The 20,610-nt window shown below is 42.4% G+C and overlaps 1 pseudogene across 1 annotated transcript in view; it reads right to left on the reverse strand.

Moving 5' to 3' along the window:
• Window positions 1-14,463: 14,463 nt before the first annotated feature.
• LOC311135556 (G protein-activated inward rectifier potassium channel 2-like) overlaps window positions 14,464-20,610 on the reverse strand; it is a 113,083-nt pseudogene continuing 106,936 nt past the window's right edge. Inside the window, exon 3 of the transcript in view lies at window positions 14,464-14,819. The product of the transcript in view is annotated as a G protein-activated inward rectifier potassium channel 2-like (transcript). The remainder of the gene's footprint in view (window positions 14,820-20,610) is intronic.

Here is a 20,610-nt window from a genome sequence, read left to right on the forward strand (position 1 = left end):
TAACATGTTTTTAATGATATTCTGTAATTGCCACACATATACCACATCAATACAGAAACTAAATCGAAGCAGGGGTTGTTGTCGTACCTTGTCCATGGACTGCTTAAAGGGTAAGGAAACCAATATGTAATTTAGGTGAACTATCCCTTTAACCTTTTGACACATAATGAGGTTGAATGTGTGTTAACCAATGATGTGTATATAAATCATTGGTGTTAACATTCCACCACACTTGATACTTTGATTGTTATGAAGGGATTTCCATCCTTTAACATTTCTAAAGAATTTGCAAACAGATCAGTGCTTTTACTCCCACGGAATGTCATGAATGTCTAATTCTGAAGAGCCACAATGGCACTGAAGAACCAAGTAAAACAGAATGTTCCGACACTGCAGAAAGTGGGACAAAATTACCAAAAGATCCAAGCTCCTTACCTTTGCAATCATTTTAATACTTGCTTGGTGTGACTTTCATGCCAGGTAACTATTGTATGATGTCTGGTGAAATGAACATTTATTACATTTTGCAGCTGCTGTTTTCTTGCCGCTTGATATACTGTAGAGCGGCATCCTCTTTCGTGTGACACCAGTGAATTCATGTATTTGGTGTAATGGCTAAGGTGTGGCAGATAGCAGGATTGTACTGGTGTTAGAAGTGGGATAGCGCTACTGTAAGGCCATCAGAGGTGTGCCCAGGTGTGATCGACTTGAGATAGTTAGGTGTGGGAAGGAAAGGGGTAGTGTAGCATCAGAGATCTCATCAACCAGTTCAGACCTCATCAACCGGTTCAGACCTTGGTCAAAGTGTTGGACTGAGAGAGACTTGTTTGGTCTACCCCCTGAACTCTGCTCTACAGTAGCTAAACAATGTACTGTGTCACCAATTGCATAGCTTTAACTGATACTGTCATCGTTCTCTTGTGCCTATGCATTTAAAAGTATTCAGTCACAACTTAATGACATTGACCAATACAATATCATGCTCCTGAAAGTATTAGCAATCGGCTGTAGTATTGTAACCATTCCTTAAAACGCAGTACATATTTCAGTCAGAAGAGGGTACTCTAACACAAATGTGGAGAATGTACCGCCAGTAAAATGGATATGCTGTTGAGGAATCATATTTCCTTGTTTGTTTTTTGTTTAATGGATAATAACTATGTTTATGTTCCTCGTATATGTCTAATGGCTTCTCAACTTCTAACAACACCTAATCCACAGCCCCATGACAAGTATGCACTCCTGAGTGGCGCAGTGGTCTAAGGCACTGCATCGCAGTGCTAACTGTGCCACTAGAGATCCTGGTTCGAATCCAGGCTCTGTCGCGACCGGGAGACTCATGGGCAGCGCACAATTGGCCCAGCGTCGTCCAGGGTAGGGGAGGGAATGGCCGGCAGGGATGTAGCTCAGTTGATAGAGCATGGCATTTGCAACGCCAGGGTTGTGGGTTCGATTCCCACGGGGGGCCAGTATAAAAAAAATATGTATTCACTAACTGTAAGTCGCTCTGGATAAGAGCGTCTGTTAAATGACTAAAATGAAAATGTAAATGTATGCTGATCCATATCACTTACAGTGCATTCGGAAACTATTCAGACCCCTTAACTTTTTCACATTTTGTTACATTACAGCCTTATTCTAAAATAGATTAAATAAAACCATTTCCTCATCAATATACACACAATACCCCATAATGACAATGCGAAAACCGATTTGAGAGATTTTGGCAAATTTATAAAAAATATCTTATGTACTTAAGTATTCAGACCCTTTGCTATGAGCTCAGGTGCATCCTGTTTCCATTGATCATCCTTGAGATGTTTCTACTTGATTGGCGTCTACCTGTGGTAAATTAAATTGATTGTACGGTGAGGGAAAAAAGTATTTGATCCCCTGCTGATTTTGTACGTTTGCCCACTGACAAAGACATGATCAGTCTATAATTTTAATGGTAGGTTTATTTGAACAATGAGAGACAGAATATCAACAAAAAAATCCAGAAAAACGCATGTAAAAAATATTACAAATTGATTTGCATTTTAATGAGGGAAATAAGTATTTGACCCCTCTGCAAAACATGACTTAGTACTTAGTGGTGGCAAAACCCTTGTTGGCAATCACAGAGGTCAGACGTTTCTTGTTGTTGGCCACCAGGTTTGCACACATCTCAGGAGGGATTTTGTCCCACTCCTCTTTGCAGATCTTCGCCAAGTCATTAAGGTTTCGAGGCTGACGTTTGGCAACTCGAACCTTCAGCTCCCTCCACAGATATTCTATGGGATTAAGGTCTGGGGACTGGCTAGGCCACTCCAGGAACTTAATGTGCTTCTTCTTGAGCCACTCATTTGTTGCCTTGGCCGTGTGTTTTGGGTCATTGTCATGCTGGAATACCCATCCACCACCCATTTTCAATGCCCTGGCTGAGGGAAGGAGGTTCTCACGGTACATGGCCCCGTCCATCATCCCTTTGATGCAGTGAAGTTGTCCTGTCCCCTTAGCAGAAAAACACCCCCAAAGCATAATGTTTCCACGTCCATGTTTGACGGTGGGGATGGTGTTCTTGGGGTCATAGGCAGCATTCCTCCTCCTCCAAACACGGCGAGTTGAGTTGATGCCAAAGAGCTCCATTTTGGTCTCATCTGACCACAACACTTTCACCCAGTTCTCCTCTGAATCATTCAGATGTTCATTGGAAAACTTCAGACTGCCTGTATATGTGCTTTCTTGAGCAGGGGGACCTTGCGGGCGCTGCAGGATTTCAGTCCTTCACGGCGTAGTGTGTTACCAATTGTTTTCTTGATGACTATGGTCCCAGCTGCCTTGAGATCATTGACAAGATCCTCCCGTGTAGTTCTGGGCTGATTCCTCACCGTTCTCATGATCATTGCAACTCCACGAGGTGAGATCTTGCATGGAGCCCCCCAGGCCGAGGGAGATTGACATTTATTTTGTGTTTCTTCCATTTGCGAATAATCGCATCAACTGTTGTCACCTTCTCACCAAGCTGCTTGGCGATGGTCTTGTAGCCCATTCCAGCCTTGTGTAGGTCTACAATCTTGTCCCTGACATCCTTGGAGAGCTCTTTGGTCTTGGCCATGGTGGAGAGTTTGGAATCGGATTGATTGATTGCTTCTGTGGACAGGTGTCTTTTATACAGGTAACAAGCTGAGATTAGGAGCACTCCCTTTAAGAGTGTGCTCCTAATCTCAGCTCGTTACCTGTATAAAAGACACCTGGGAGCCAGAAATCTTTCTGAATGAGAGGGGGTCAAATACTCATTTCTCTCATTAAAATGCAAATCAATTTTAAAAAATTTGACATGCGTTTTTCTGGATTTTTTTGTTGTTATTCTGTCTCTCACTGTTCAAATAAACCTACCATTAAAATTATAAACTGATCATTTCTTTGTCAGTGGGCAAACATACAAAATCAGCAGGGGATCAAATACCTTTCTCCCTCACTGTATGCTTGCTTGTTTTGTCACATAAACTGAAATTAGGCAAACTATTAGAATTTTAGCAACCAGAAAATGGCGGAGTGATTTCTGCATAGTGCATTTAATTTTTAATTTACTGGAAATCTAAAGGCACAACCTAGATTCGAGCCAATGTCTTAAGTAGTTGAACATGTTATTACTCCAACCTCCTGAAAGTGACAAACTGACACGTTTTCATTTTTGCAAAAATAATTTTATATCGAAGGAGTGCCTTTGAGTTGATGGCCTGCACATGCGCAGTTCGAAACGAGGCTACCATTAGACCCGATGATGTGTTTCTGCACATGAGTTTAGCTAGCCAACGTCGCCATGACATCGCCTACAAGTGTATTCGGGGATTTCTATTGGAGAAGCAGTTTCTGCCTATCTTCATACTGTAGGATACTGTCTTTGCCAGTATGTAGGTGATCTAGTTTCAGGCGTTTCTTTTACGCCTGCTACGTTAGGTTAGGGCAGGGCTCTCCAACCCGGTTCCTGGAGAGCTGTTCCTGGAGAGCTACCGTCCTGTAGGTTTTCACTTCAATCCTAATCTAGCACCTGATTCTAATAATTAGCTGGTTGATAAACTGAACCAGGTTAGTTACAACTGGTGTTGGAGCGAAAACCTACAGGAGTGTTGTAGCTCTCCAGGAACAGGGTTGGAGTCCTCTGGGTTAGGGATAGGCAGAAATTGTTTATAAAAAAGGACAGGTTATTGTAACAAAAATTAACAATGTTTTGTCCCCATACATTTTGAGTGTTTGATATTTAAAACATGTTAAATCTATATGAGTTGGAGAGTAATGCTGACTAAACAAATGCACATCCGATAAAAACCCTTGCTCTGAAGGTCTTGAAATTCAGCCACAAAGTAGGCTACATTAATTTTGTTGACCTCGTGTGTGTGCGGTTGTGAGCATGCGTTTGAGTGTGTGATAACAGATATGGTAGCTTCAGCATTGGGAAATTGAAAACTTCCCCAGGTACAAAGCGAACAGCTGGGGAACAGACACACACACACACCAGTGGAGAATCCTCAGAGGAGGAAGGGGAGGACCATCCTCCTCAGTGAATTTCATAGAATAAAAAAATAAGTATCCAAAGTTATCCTTTTAGATTAAACTATACTAACTATATTCACGTCACCAAATAATTGATGAAAACAAATTGTTTTGCAATGAAGGTCTACAGTATCCTCAACAGCACTCTGTAGGGTAGCACCGTGGTGTAGCCGGAGGACAGCTAGCTTCCGTCCTCCTCTGGGTACATTGACTTCAGTACAAAACCTAGGAGGCATGGTTCTCACCTCCTTCCATAGACTTACACAGTGATTATGACAACTTCCGGAGGACGTCCTCCAACCTATCAGAGCTCTTGCAGCATGAACTGACATGTTGTCCACCCAATCAAAGGATCAGATAATGAATCTAATACTGAAAGCTACAGCTAGCTAGTACTGCAATGCATAAAATGTGGTGAGCTGTTGAATCAAAGAGAGAGAAACACAATAGTTGAGCAGTTTTGAACAAATACATTTCTTCCAAAATTAAGGAGAAGCAAGAGAAAGAGAGATTTTGTCATATTTTTTTCACTTTCAGTTTAGCCTACTCAAACATCCTGCTCCATCAGAGGGATGATATGTTAGCTAGCTGGCTATGACTATCCAACACAACACTGGAACTCTTCCAAGTTTTACTAATTTATTGCCACTGGGGCCCGCTGGTGTAAGTGCTAAACTGCTTACTGACTGTACACTGTAATGTTACTGCATGATTGGAGCGGGTTTACTAACGCGTTAGTTGACTATGATGTTACTTTAGCTATGGTGACAACGATGTAGGCTGTGTGTAGCGGTTATGATATGGTTTGGCTTGGAAAGGTTTTTTCGCCTGGTAACATACAGCTGATGTGTTGTGCATTGAAGTCCACAAGCAAAGAGAAAAGGTGAGAGGAGGAGAGCGCATAGATGCGAGAAGGAATACAACGTGGCTGCCATGAAAGTGAATCGTGTTTACACATGATCAGGGGTGTATTCATTCCGCCGATTCTGTTGAAAAACGTTTCTTAAACGGAAGCAAACGGAACGAACCGGGGATAATAGAAACTCCCGTTGGCAACTGTTGGACTAATGATTACACCCTAGATCAGCTAGATGCAGGCATGATGCAGGCAAGAGTGTGCAAGGCGGTATTAAATGTGTCACTGTCTGTCCATGTTTCACTGTCTGTCACCTCAAATTTATCTCCACCTGTCTGCAACTACGTTGTAAACTTTCATTCATAGGTTAGGTTGTAGCAACCTCATGATGGGTATATAAGGAAAATTATATAATCATGTAGTAGCCTAAACCTATCGCTGTTACATTGAACTGGGTGAATGGAATATGAATGACAGTCATCCAATATGCTGTAATAGAAATAAGGCCATGCTCATCAAAAATAAAATCATCCTCCCTCATCTTAAACGGCAATGACTGGCACTGACACACACACAGTCACTCTTGGAGGTAAGGATGACAGCAGTGGTGTAGCCTACGGGCGATACGGCTATCACTTATTATTGATATATACACAGCGCATTAATGTGAATCACGCTGCTGCTCTCTCATTTAGCTATTTGCGCCTTACGGATTGTGGTTGTTATGGATGGCTGTTCACAAATGTATATGTGTATTTAACACAATAATGGTTGAATTGAAGAAGTTTCAACTGCCTATCAATTATTGTTTTTGTGACCAGTGGACAGCCAATGAAAAATGCGCTCTTGCAACAGCTGCATGCGGATCCCAGCCTATGGAATACAAGTTTGAGTGAGTTCCCTTCTAAACTCCTCCGTGGTATTGTGCTCCATACTGTCAAAAACTAGTTTAATTTAAGAAGACCATGCGTGGGTCTTTTATTGCTCAATCTGATTGTGCTGATTCAACCCACAAAAAAATCCATAGGCCTAATGGACACAAACTTTTGATAGACTTAAACAGTTGCAAATGATCGAGATTTCAAAGTGTCACCAACAAAAACTTAAACAGTAGGCCTATAGCAAATGCAGCATATGGCATACGTTTTTCACACGCAAATAGCTCTTTTCGGTAGTGCTCAATGCATGCCATTCCATGAGAGCATCATTTCTTTTTCAACTCGAAGCAATGAGCCCATCTGTCCTCCATGACAACAAAATCATAAACAACAGAGTAGGCTAATAAATCCTTCGTTTTTGGGTTATGCTCAGGTAAAATAATTTAGCTAATCTATATTTTCATACTTCCAAGTCCTATTCTTGAAGATCAAGGGGTATTAAATTAATTGGAATGACTGGAAATCTGACAGAATTTGGTTTTTAATGTCAATATATGGCCTAATCATATTATTATCTGTAATTAAAAGCAATGGGTTAGAGGGAGCCTACATCACCAACCCATAAAGTAAAATGCAACATCCATTTATGGCCAGCTATGTAAACTAACATTGATTTATCCTGGAATAGATGTCGTTCAATTGGTAATATACATTTTTGTCTTCTTCTAATGCCTCTTAAAGGGAAAGTAATCTAAAAGTAATCAGATTATGTTACTGAGTTTGGGTAATCCAAAAGTTACGTTACTGATTACAATTTTTGACAGGTAACTAGAAACTAACGGATTACATTTAGAAAGTAACATACCCAACTAGTGGTCTTCATGGGTCCAACAGACCCGAAATTCCCAGGTCCAACAGAACTGAAATTCCCAGATCCGATCTGTGACCCGAGTGGGTCCGGGTCCTACATTCTGACTTTTGCATCGGATTTGGGTTGGGTCTGATATAATTGTCTCTGGTATGTGCAATTAAAATTGATTTACCGATTGGACCTATCCTCTGTTAATTTAATGTGTGAAGTGATGAGAACTGCTTGAGCTCGTTATCTGTGTCAGCCAATTGCAAGTCAATAAAACATATAGCCTATGTCCAGCAAAAACTAGTTCCGGCCACTCGCCTCATGTGCGCTTGCTGCTAAGGAGAGAGAGAGAGAGTGGACGCCTGGATCTTTGTAGTGACTGGGTGTATTGATACACCATCCAAAGTGTAATTAATACATAAAGGGATATTCCATGTCTGCTTTTTTTATTTTGACTTTTCCCATCTATTTTTTTATTTTTATTTTATTTCACCTTTATTTAACCAGGTAAGCCAGTTGAGAACAGGTTCTCATTTACAACTGCGACCTGGCCAAGATAAAGCAAAGTAGTGCAATAAAAAAACAACACAGAGTTACATATGGGGTAAAAAACATAAAGTCAGAAATACAACAGAAAATATATATACAGTGTGTGCAAATGTAGCAAGTTATGGAGGTAAGGCAATAAATAGGCTATAGTGCAGAATAATTACAATAGTATTAACACTGGAATGCTAGATGTGCAAGAGATTATGTGCAAATAGAGATACTGGGGTGCAAAAGAGCAAAATAAATAACAATATAGGGATGAGGTAGTTGGGTGGGCTAATTTCAGATGGGCTGTGTACAGGTGCAGTGATCGGTAAGGTGCTCTGACAACTGATGCTTAAAGTTATTGAGGGAGATAAGAGTCTCCAGCTTCAGAGATTTTTGCAATTCGTTCCAGTCATTGGCAGCAGAGAACTGGAAGGAATGGCGGCCAAAGGAGGTGTTGGCTTTGGGAATGACCAGTGAGATATACCTGCTGGAGCGCAGACTACGGGTGGGTGCTGCTATGGTGACCAATGAGCTAAGATAAGGTGGGGATTTGCCTAGCAGTGATTTATAGATGGCCTGGAGCCAGTGGGTTTGACGACGAACATGTAGTGAGGACCAGCCAACAAGAGCGTACAGGTCACAGTGGTGGGTAGAGTATGGGGCTTTGGAGACAAAACGGATGGCACTGTGATAGACTACATCCAATTTGCTGAGTAGAGTGTTGGAGGCTATTTTGTAAATGACATCGCCGAAGTCAAGGATCGGTAGGATAGTCAGTTTTACGAGGGCATGTTTGGCAGCATGAGTGAAGGAGGCTTTGTTGCGAAATAGGAAGCCGATTCTAGATTTAACTTTGGATTGGAGATTCTTTATGTGAGTCTGGAAGTTGAGTTTACAGTCTAACCAGACACCTAGGTATTTGTAGTTGTCCACATACTCTAGGTCAGACCCGTCGAGAGTGGTGATTCTAGTCGGGTGGGCGGGTGCCAGCAGCGTTCGATTGAAAAGCATGCATTTAGTTTTACTAGTGTTTAAGAGCGGTTGGAGGCTACTGAAGGATTGTTGTATGGCATTGAAGCTCGTTTGGAGGTTTGTTAACACAGTGTCCAATGAAGGGCCAGATGTATACAAAATGGTGTCGTCTGCGTAGAGGTGGATCTGAGAGTCACCAGCAGCAAGAGCGACATCATTGATATACACGGAGAAAAGAGTCGGCCCAAGAATTGAACCCTGTGGCACCCCCATAGAGACTGCCATAGGTCCAGACAACAGGCCCTCCGATTTGACACACTGAACTCTATCTGAGAAGTAGTTGGTGAACCAGGCGAGGCAGTCATTTGAGAAACCAAGGCTATTTAGTCTGCCAATAAGAATGCGGTGGTTGACAGAGTCAAAAGCCTTGGCCAGGTCGATGAAGACGGCTGCACAGTACTGTCTATTATCAATCGCGATTATAATATTGTTTAGGACCTTGAGCGTGGCTGAAGTGCACCCGTGACCAGCTCGGAAACCGGATTGCATAGCGGAGAAGGTACGGTGGTATTCGAAATGGTCGATGATCTGTTTGTTAACTTGGCTTTCGAATACTTTCGAAAGGCAGGGCAGGATGGATATATGTCTGTAGCAATTTGGATCTAGAGTGTCACCCCCTTTGAAGAGGGGGATGACCGCGGCAGCTTTCCAATCTCTGGGGATCTCAGACGTTATGAAAGAGAGGTTGAACAGACTAGTAATAGGGGTAGCGACAATTTTGGCGGCTAGTTTTAGAAAGAAAGGGTCCAGATTGTCTACCAATATGTGCTCTTCTTTGCGAGGCATTGGAAAACCTCCCTAGTCTTTGTGGTTGAATATGTGTTTGAAATTCACTGCTCGACTGAGGGACCTTACAGATAATAGTTGAGGTAGTCATTCAAAATCATATTAAACACTATTATTGTACACAGAGTCCATGCAAGGGGTGTGAATACTTTCTGAAGGCACTGTATATGTATATGATGGTGTGTATAGACATTATGGACAATATATTAATAGAAAAGGTGTGTACAGCTGTAGTTATATAGGATGAGCCTTGACTAGAATACAGTATATACATATGAAGTGGGTAAAACAGTATGTAAACATTATTAAAGTGACCAGTTTTCAATGACTATGTACATAGGTCATCAGTCTCTAAGGTGCAGGATACTGGGCGGAGGCCGGCTGGTGACTATTTAACAGTCTGATAGAAGCAGTTTTTCAGTCTCTCAGTCCCAGCTTTGATGCACATGTGCTGTCTCCCAACCTCTAGATGGTAGCGTGGTGAACAAGCAGTGGCTCGGGTGGCTGAGGTCCTTGATGATCTTCTTTGTTTTCCTGTGACACTGGGTGCTATAGATATCCTGGAGGGCAGGCAGTGTGCCCCCGGTGATGCGTTGGGCTGACTGCACCGTCCACAACTTCAGGGCTCTCCAGAGGGTGGTGCAGTCAGCCCAACGCATCACCGTTGCCGTACCAGGCGGTGATTCAGCCCGACAGGATGCTCTCAATCTTGCATCTGTAGAAGTTTGTGAGGGGGCCAAGCCTTCTTCACCATACTGTCTGTGTGGATGGACCATTTCAGGTTGTCAGTGATGTGTACGCCGAGGAACTTGAAGCTTTTAACCCCCTTCCGTCAAAGTGGATGGGGGCGTGCTCCCTCTGCTGTGTCATGAAGTCCACAATCAGCTCCTTCGTTTTGTTGACGTTGATGGAGAGGTTATTTCCACTCCGCCACTGTTGTGTCGTCTGCAAACATGATGATTGAGTTGGAGGCGTGCGTGGCCACGCAGTCATGGGTGAACAGGGAGTACAGGAGGGGGCTGAGCACGCACCCTTGTGGGGCCCCCGTGTTGAGGATCAGTGTAGTGGAGGTGTTGTTGCCTACCTTCACCACCTGGGGTCGGCCCGTCAGGAAGTCCAGGACCCAGTTGCACAGGGTATGGTTCAGACCCAGGGCCCCAAGCATAGTGATGAAGGCTGAACTGTAGTTGATGAACAGCATTCTTACATAGGTATTCCTCTTGTCCAGATGAGATAGGGCAGTGTGCAGTGCGATGGCGAAGCGTCATCCGGGGATCTGTTGGGGCGGTATGCAAATTGTAGTGGGTCTAGCGTGTCGGGTAAGGTGGAGGTGATATGATCCTTAACTAGCCTCTCAAAGCACTTCATGATGACAGAAGTGAGTGCTACGGGGCGATAGTCATTTAGCTTAGTTACATGTACCTTTCCTTTCTTGTGTACAGGAACAATGGTGGAAGCAAGTGGGGACACAGACTGGGGTAGGGAGACATTGAATATGTCCGTAAACACTCCAGCCAGTTGGTCTGCACATGCACTGAGGACGCGGCTAGGGATGCCGTCTGAGCCGGCAGCATTTGCGAGGGTTAACACGCTTAAATGTCTTATTCACGTCGGCCATGGAGAACGATAGCTTACAGTCCTCGTGAGCGGCACTGTGTTTTCCTCAAAGCTGGTGAAGAAGGTGTTTAGCTTGTCCGGGAGCAAGGCGTCGGTGTCCGCGATGTGGCTGGTTTTCCCTTTATAGTCTGTGATTGTCTGGAGTCCCTGCCACGTACATCTCGTGTCTGAGCCATTGAATTGCGACTCCACTTTGTCTCTGTACTGACATTTTGCCTGTTTGATTGCCTTACGGAGGGCATAGCTGGACTGTTTGTACTCGTCCATATTCCCAGTCACCTTGCCGTGTTTAAATGTGGTGGTTTGTGCTTTCTTTTTTTTGCCAGAATGCTGGCATCTATCCACATAGATGGCTTGGTGTACTGTGCATTGGGCAACCCTCAGGATTTGAGTATGACACCCCAACCCAAAACATTGGGTCCTCCCAAACTCTAGCTCTACCACCATTTCTTGGTCCTGCACCACATGGTTTCACAAAGTGCCCTTTAGATTGAATATGATTGTCAATTTTAATGAATCATTCTCCTAATATTGACCACAGAGTATGAATGTATGTCTCAATTTCATTAAATCAACACAAAAGGTAAAATACGATTTGTATCAATAAAAGAGTGTGAGATAAGTATTAGTTAAAGTATTGTTGAAGTTGATTTATGAACCAGTATGTTGGAATTCAGTGTAATGTTCAAGTTACAACCTAATACAACCATGATTGTGGTATTAATAATTACAAATGAATAAATACAGTCAAGTAAAGGAGTCGATATAATAAACATGTCTGTTTGTTCAATCTTTGTTCAGAGATTGGATAGAAGTAAGATTCAACAATGACGCCTGCATGTTGATAACGCTTTACATTAAGCTGCTGAAATACCACATAGCTGAAATATCTACCCTTTTGATAACATCAGAGTAATTACCAATAACTGTACAGTAACTACACCTGTAACAAATATGGATCACAAATAAAAACAATTGAAATAGCTATAGACTAACTGCGTTGTATACGGGCAACTTAATGTAAAGTGTTTCCCAAATGTTTTTCATTGACACATAGAACCCAAAGTTATACAGGTGTGCTATCAGTGACAAGCAGAGCTAAAATGTTCTGCAGTAAAGAAATTACACAAAATAAATTACACACTGTAGATGTCTGAGCCTTGTATATGGCTCTTCAGCACAAGCAAAATAACCATGTTGTAAAGTAATACAATTGTAAGGTTATATTACACTGTTTTATTTCTAATCAAACATTTTGCCAGAAACACAAAGAAATTGCTTTTAGAAACGTAGTTCTGCAGCAGAAATAAAGTGGTCTAAATATGTAAAAATGCTATGGGCCAGACAGTGGGCTTCACTTCAGAGACACATTGAAAGATTGAAGCCTGTCCTTCAAATTAGAAAAGTGAGCATGTTTCTCACTGGTTCCAATCCAAGTGCCAATGCCGTTTATCAAACTCCAGGCAGTGCTATGGTCAGATGACATGAAAATAGAGCTCTTTGGCCATGCACACCAGTCGTGGGTTTGGCATCGAAAAACAGAAGCATATGGAGAAAAGTACTTCATACCTACGATAAAGTACTTTGCGTGGTGCATCTTATGGGGCTATTTTGCTTCCACAGGTCCTGTGGCCCTTGTTAAGGTCAACGGCATCATGAACTTTACCATGTACCAGGACATTTTAGCCCAAATCCTGGTTGCCTCTGCCAGGAGGCTGACACTTGGCCGTACGTGGATCTTCCAGCAAGACAATTACCTCAAGCACACATCAAAATCCACAAGGAAATGGTTAATTGACCACAACATTTTCATAAAACATTTTAGAAAAACGCTCAGTGTCGTGCCAATAATTTTTACCCGTATCTTTTTTAGATTTTTGTATTACATGTTAAATAAAATCTCTTTCTCTGAGCAACTGTATTAGTATAAAATAATATAATTTACCAATTTTGTGGAGCATACACTATACTGTATCTCAGTATTTGTATTTATTTTAATAAAAATGATTTATTTTGCTCACCTTTATCAAGGGTGAAAATAATTATGGACCTGACTGTATGTTTACATTGCCTTAGTTATACTTTTAGTGAGACTCTACGCAATACCATCATTATATGATAAAACCCCTAACATGCCAGTAACTAGAGGGCCTACAAGGAACTTTCCACTGGGTGGCTATCCACTACACTTACTCTGGCCTGCGGCCTGTGGCATAACTAGACCACCTCATCCCCATGGCAACCTCTATATCCTCAGCTGACATACAGTAGCCTACACTCATGTCTAGCATACAAATTGGATTATGTAATTTATTATACATCTTGGATAACGTATCTTGGATAACGTATCTTGGATGACGTCTTTCTCTGAGACCAGGTTGCTTGTTGCACCAGTAACAACATAGGAGAATTATGGGGAGAATTTATGTTGGCAGTTAGGGGAACTAACAAGCTTAGGACATTTACATAAAAGGTTAGAACTAAAACAACAAAGGTTAGGTACATTTACATAGCAGGTCAGGTGAATTGGGTTAAGTTTAGAATAAGGGTTAGGGGAAGTTTTAGATAAAATGCTACAGTTGTCCCAGACGCGACTCGAACACGCAACCTTTGGATTCCTAGACGGTCACGGATTATGCCTACCCCGACCAAGCTCCCTACTTTCGTTTCTGTTTAAAGTAACTAGCTCATTAGGCCAGGCTGAATAATCTATAGGGCTTGCATCCAGAATTATTAATAAGAGTTATTTTGTCTTGCCTATTACAATCGCCATGATTCTCGTATGTACACAATATAGAATAAATTAACTACAGTGAGTTTTTGTACATGCTTATATATTTCTGAAAACCCTAATGTAATGAAAGCTTTGTACATAAGGCATATAATATGTACAGACCTGGTCTAAATTAATCATTATCAAACATCTTCCTGTCAAATATTCACACTTTGGCAACATAACAAATAGTATATACAAAAAATACAAATACAAATATCATAGAATATATATGTTTATATGTATAGGTTTTAATCTTTGAAAAAAAAAACTAAATAATATTAATTTATATCTTCAAGAAAAAAACAATGTTATCAAAACATGCAATTGCAGAGCTTTCCAGTCCAGCCATTGTCATTTACCAGCTATCCTTGGGGGGCAAATTACCTGTTTAGGGCCAAAGCTGTCCTTGTTGGAGGGCTCCTCGTACCAGACCGTCCTTGTACTCAGGTTCTCCCCTTTTCTGCCTTGGCCCCGACCCCTGACCTTTGACCTGGGACCAGCTCACCTGGTCAGACAGCCATGAGGAGTAGAGACACCACAGTAAGCCTCACACAGCCCCTCTGGCCCTAGGTTTTCTCTCTCCCCTCTACACTTTGGACTCGCTCTCTATATTAGCAATGTCACCGTTCTTCTCTGTCTGCTCCTCCAGCCCCTCTTCCTGGGTGACCAGGGTAGTACTCTTCTTCTCGCGGCCCTCGGGCTCCAGTACACCCTGCTGGCTGAGCTTGCTGGCCACGGACCAGGTGAAGGGCAGGCGGACGTGGCAATTCATCTCAGCCAGCTCTCTGGCGCTGCAGCTGGGGGTGTTGGTCTCGTGGATGTCGTGGAAGCTGTTGTAGTCTACCTCGTAAAAGCCATCCTCCAGGGTGAGCACCGGCATGAAGCGATAGCCCCACTTTATCTCGCTGGTCACATACGAACTCCTGGCCTGGCAAGTCATCCCTGTGGGGACAGAGAGTAGAGGGAACTTAGCCTCCTCTAGAGGTGGACAAAAAAACACTGTCTAGTTGTGGATATGACTAATTCAATGTCAGAGTCATTACAACATAATGACACAGGTGTACCAGCACTTTACGAGCAATAATGTTACATTATGTTATCATGTCATTGTTAGGTGTTAGCATCGGTGATCTCTGGCTAGGGCTGTGTGTGTTGAGAGTGAGTAAGTTATTAAATGTTGAAAACTGAGCATTCATTAATATATCCAGCACTATCCAGTCCACCTAACACTCAGGAAGGGTTGATGTTTTGAACATACTGTACAGAGACTATTAATAACTCTTAATTATGAACATAGCCACTAACCATTTGACTTTTGATGCAGCAGTACACTGTAAATGCACCCCAAGCACTTCGCTCGGATTTTATTGTCACATTGGAATGAATGGTGCTAATAGGCTCTGTGTGTAGGCTAAGTGAAGCAATCCTCTAATATATTTCTCAAGGAAAACAGCCTTCTCACTACTTAAATTAATAATTTGTTGGGTCAAATATAATGACATGGTAATAATTACTCTAGAAAGTGTCTGAATTCCTTGCCTCTTTCCAACAGAAATCTAAATTCTTAGAGAAGGGAATTAGAGACATTTCAAGTTGACCGCTAAAAATAGTTTTCCATGTGTTTTAGAAGGAGAACTGTTTTAGAAGGGGAACTTCTAAAACAATAGACGAAAGACTTTAAACAGTCATTCTTACACAAGACGAAGAGCCTATAATCATTAACCTCGTTTTACCTACAGCTGTGCGCTGTCTTTTTTCTGATCCGTCAGGTTTCGTAAGACATCCTAATAAGAAACCGTTAAACTGACACTGAATGACAAGCAATGTCCCAAGACAGTTGTCATGGCTAATCAGCCCCTTTGACACATGCAATGCTGCAGGGCATTGAAATGGCACAATTATTGAGATTTAAAAAGTGGAGGGCGGTCAACAGGGGATTCGTAATGAACATGTGATTAAAAAATAATTGGTGCTTTGGAGCGAATCCATCAACAGGATATTGAGTAAAGCAAAGAGATGGTATAAAGGACTATATCAAGGTGTGTGTGTGTGTGTGTGTGTCTGTTTCATGGTGGGGGAGGGAGGACTGGTACATCTAGTACTGCAGTTTCATTTGGCTGATACTCCTGAAAATGTGCAGCTCCATGGATGCTGAAGAAGACCTGCTGCTATGAGGTCTAACACATAGGTCTCTAAAACTATGACCAAGCCAAAAAGAGTGTGAATTTACAGAAAATTTAAAATAAGTGATATAATTATCCTGCTTGGAAAGAAACCATTACAAACTGTTGTTTTCTTTCATGTCATACCCTAAATGACACAAGCAGCTAGAGCTTTTCTTCTACTTCCATTCCTCACAGTGCAACATAGGCATTTCACTGGCTACAACAGTTTAATAATGTTTTCATTGAAGACATGCAAGGGGTGGAATTGCATATACATATAAACTGGTTGGGAATGCTCAACCGCCCAATATAGAGACAAATTCAATGGAGAACAGCAATTTGTTGTGTACTCAGACCCATCAATTACTCAACTTCAGAAAGCCCCCTCCTGATCCTGACACTACCAATCACTGTGTTTTTACACAACTTCCCCTGCCTAGTTTAGTTCAGGCAGGGGATTGGGCTACGGAGGATGTGAAGCCTTGAGATGGGGGGCTAAAACTGAGACATCATAATATAAAGATGGCTCACAGTGCAGGCCATAGGTACCTCAGTGGCTGATTACTCTCTCACAGCTGAGAGGCCCCTGAGCGAAACATGGGAGAAAAAAACTGACATGCTCAAACGCAATAATTTCAACAACAGCAACAGCCCTAAGGTAAGTGGAGAGAAATGAAGGCAGACACCTACACACAGTCCTAGCCGAGCACATACAGTGCCATGAAAAAGTATTTGCCCCCTTTCTGATTTTCTCTATTTTTGCATATTTTGGATACTGAATGTTATCAGATCTTCAACCAAAACCTAATATTAAATAAAGGGAACCTGAGTTTACAAATAACCCAAAAAATGGATACCTATTTTATTTATTTAATTAACAACGTTATGCAACACCCAATTCCCCTGTGTGAAAAAGTAACTGCCCCTTACACTCAATAACTGGTTGTGCAACCTTTAGCTGCAATGACAGCAACCAAATGCTTCCTGTAGTTGTTGATCAGCCTCTCACATCGCTGTGGAGGAATTTTGGCCCACTCTTGCATGCATAACTGCTTTAACTCAGCGACATTTGTGGGTTTTCAAGCATGAACTGCTCGTTTCAAGTCCTGCCACAACATCTCAATTGGGATTAGGTCTGGACTTTGACTAGGCAAATCCAAAACTTCAAATGTTTTGCTTTTTAGCCATTTTCATGTAGACTTGATTGTTTGTTTTGGATCATTGTCTTGCTGCATGACCCAGCTGCGCTTCAGCTTCAGCTCACAGACGGATGGCCTTACATTCATCTGTAGAATTCTCTGATACAGAGCAGAATTCATGGTTTCTTCTATTAAGACAAGTCGACCAGGTCCTGAGGCAGCAAAGCATCCCCAAACCATCACACTACCACCACCATGCTTGACTGTTGGTATGAGGCTCTTACTGTGGAATGCAGTGTTTGGTTTTCGCCAGGCATAATAGGACCCATGTCCTCCAAAACGTTGACTCAAGTTTGCCAAAAAGCACCGGGAAGCACCTGGATGATCATCAAGACTCTTGGAAGAATGTTCTATGGACAGATTATTCAAAAGTATAACTCATCGCATAAACAACTAGTTGGCCTGCTTCCATATGGAGAGTGTTATTCCCAGAAACACAATGTGCTATTGTGCATGCGGGTGAATGACAAACCTGGAACATGAATGTCTGGCGGGCACATAACCACACAGACTGCTCATCCTGCTGTGGATACGTGTGTATGTGTTTGTGTTGCGTACTGTACACTAACAGCCGTGAAAATGGCCACAAGCTGCCTTCCACAACCTTGCGACCCCTCCCCTCTCACCCGGAACGTCCTCCTTTACGTCACTGCTGCTCCGGCCTGTACAGGCCCCTGGGTTGAATGACAAGGCACCGCTTCGACTGTCCGTCTACAATTACTTCAGCCGGGCATGCTATACAGGCCACTGCCACAATAACACACAGTGAACTGTACACTAGAAAAACTATTAAACTTTGAGTCTGGCCTCACAAAGTTCACATCTCACCTCTTTTTCCATAGCATAGTATAGTAGTACCTTCGAAATAGGGGGGGAGGGAGTGAATTGATGGTTTCAAATGTCACCTGTGGTACCACCTGTCCATGTTGGTAAATTGGGCCTTGTATGTAGTCTACACAATATCAGCTACTCGCCTTCAACTTTCCTAAAACAATGACTGCCCTCGAATCTCCCATTCCTCTCAAACATTTTAGAAAGAGCTGTTGCGCAGCAACTCACTGCCTTCCTGAAGACAAATAATGTATACGAAACACTCCAGTCTGGTTTCATAGTACTGAGACTGCACTCGTGAAGGTGGTAAATTACCTTTTAATGGCATCAGACCAAGGCTGTGCATCTGTCCTTAGTGCCGCTTTTGACACCATCGATCACCACATTCTTTTGGAGAGATTGGAAACCCTAATTGGTCTACATGGACAGGTTCTTGCCTGGTTTAGATCTTATCTGTCCGAAAGATATCAGTTCATCTCTGTGGATGGTTGTCCTCTGACAAATCAATGGTAAGTTTCGGTGTTCCTCAAGGTTCCGTTTTAGGACCACTATTGTTTTTACTATATATTCTACCTCTTGGTGATGTCATTTGGAAACACAATAGGGCAGCGCACAATTGGCCCAGCGTCGTCCAGGGTAGGGGAGGGAATGGCCGGCAGGGATGTAGCTCAGTTGGTAGAGCATGGAGTTTGCAACGCCAGGGTTGTGGGTTCGATTCCCACGGGGGGCCAGTATGAAAAATAAAATAAAAAATGTATGCACTCACTAACTGTAAGTCTCTCTGGATAAGAGCGTCTGCTAAATGACTAAAATGTAAATGTGAAAAACAATGTCAACTTTCACTGCTATGCAGTGAAACATGGTGAAGCCCCAATAGAATATTTCAAGGGCAGCTTTTTTCATCTTCGTAACATTGCAAAAATCCTAAATGTTTTTTCAAGAAATTATGCAGAAAAGCTCATCCATGCTTTTGTCACTTGTAGATTAGACTACCGCAAAGCAATACGCTCTGGCTACCCGGATAAAGCACTAAATAAACTTCAGTTAGTGCTAAATACGGCTGCTAGAATCTTGACTAGAACCCCAAAATTGTACCATATTACTCCAATGCTAGCCTCGCTATACCTGCTTCCTATTAAGGCTAGGACTGATTTCAAGGTTTTATTGCTAACCTACAAAGCATCACATGGACTTGCTCCTACCTACAGTGGCTTGAGAAAGTATTCACCCCCCTTGGCATTTTTCCTATTTTGTTGCCTTACAACCTGGAATTATTTTTGGGGGGTTTGTATCATTTGATTTGCACAACATGCCTACCACTTTTTTTAAACAAACAAGAAAAAAAATAATAAATGAAAACTTGAGCGTGCATAACTATTCAACCCCCCAAAGTTAATACTTTGTAGAGCCACCTTTTGCAGCAATTACAGCTGCAAGTCTCTTGGGGTATGTCTCTATAAGCTTGGCACATCTAGCCACTGGGAATTTTGCCCATTCTTCAAGGCAAAACTGCTCCAGCTCAGTCAAGTTGGATGGGTTCCGCTGGTGTACAGCAATCTTTAAGTCATACCACAGATTCTCAATTGGATTGAGGTCTGGGCTTTGACTAGGCCATTCCAAGACATTTAAATGTTTCCCCTTAAACCACTCGAGTGTTGCTTTAGCAGTATGCTTAGGGTCATTGTCCTGCTGGAAAGTGAACCTCCGTCCCAGTCTCAAATCTCTGGAAGACTGAAACAGGTTTCCCTCAAGAATTTCCCTGTATTTAGACCAGTTTCCCAGTCCCTGCCGATGAAAAACATCCCCACAGCATGGTGCTGCCACCACCATGCTTCACTGTGGGGATGGTGTTCTCGGGGTGATGAGTGGTGTTGGGTTTGCGCCAGACATAGCGTTTTCCTTGATGGCCAAAAAGCTCAATTTTAGTCTCATCTGACCAGAGTACCTTCTTCCTTATGTTTGGTGAGTCTCCCACATGCCTTTTGGCGAACACCAAGCTTATTCTTTTCTATAAGCAATGGCTTTTTTCTGGCCACTTTTCCGTAAAGCCCAGTTCTGTGGAGTGTACGGCTTAAAGTGGTCCTATGGACAGATACTCCAATCTCCACTGTGGAGCTTTGCAGCTCCTTCAGGGTTATCTTTGGTCTCTTTGTTGCCTCTCTGATTAATGCCCTCCTTGCCTGGTCCGTGGGTTTTGGTGGGCAGCCCTCTCTTGGCAGGTTTGTTGTGGTGCCATATTCTTTAAAAAATTTTATAATGGATTTAATGGTGCTCCGTGGGATGTTCAAAGTTTCTGATATTTTTTTATAACCCAACCCTGATCTGTACTTCTCCACAACTTTGTCCCTGAACTGTTTGGAGAACTCCTTGGTCTTCATGGTGCCGCTTGCTTGGTGGTGCCCCTTGCTTAGTGGTGTTGCAGACTCTGGGGCCTTTCAAAACAGGTGTATATATACTGAGATCATGTGACAGATCATGTGACACTTAGATTGCACACAGGTGGACTTTATTTAACGAATTATGTGATTTCTGAAGGTA

Source organism: Coregonus lavaretus (genome assembly GCF_964263955.1).
Source record: "Coregonus lavaretus genome assembly, chromosome: 10".
Classification (NCBI taxonomy): domain Eukaryota; kingdom Metazoa; phylum Chordata; class Actinopteri; order Salmoniformes; family Salmonidae; genus Coregonus; species Coregonus lavaretus.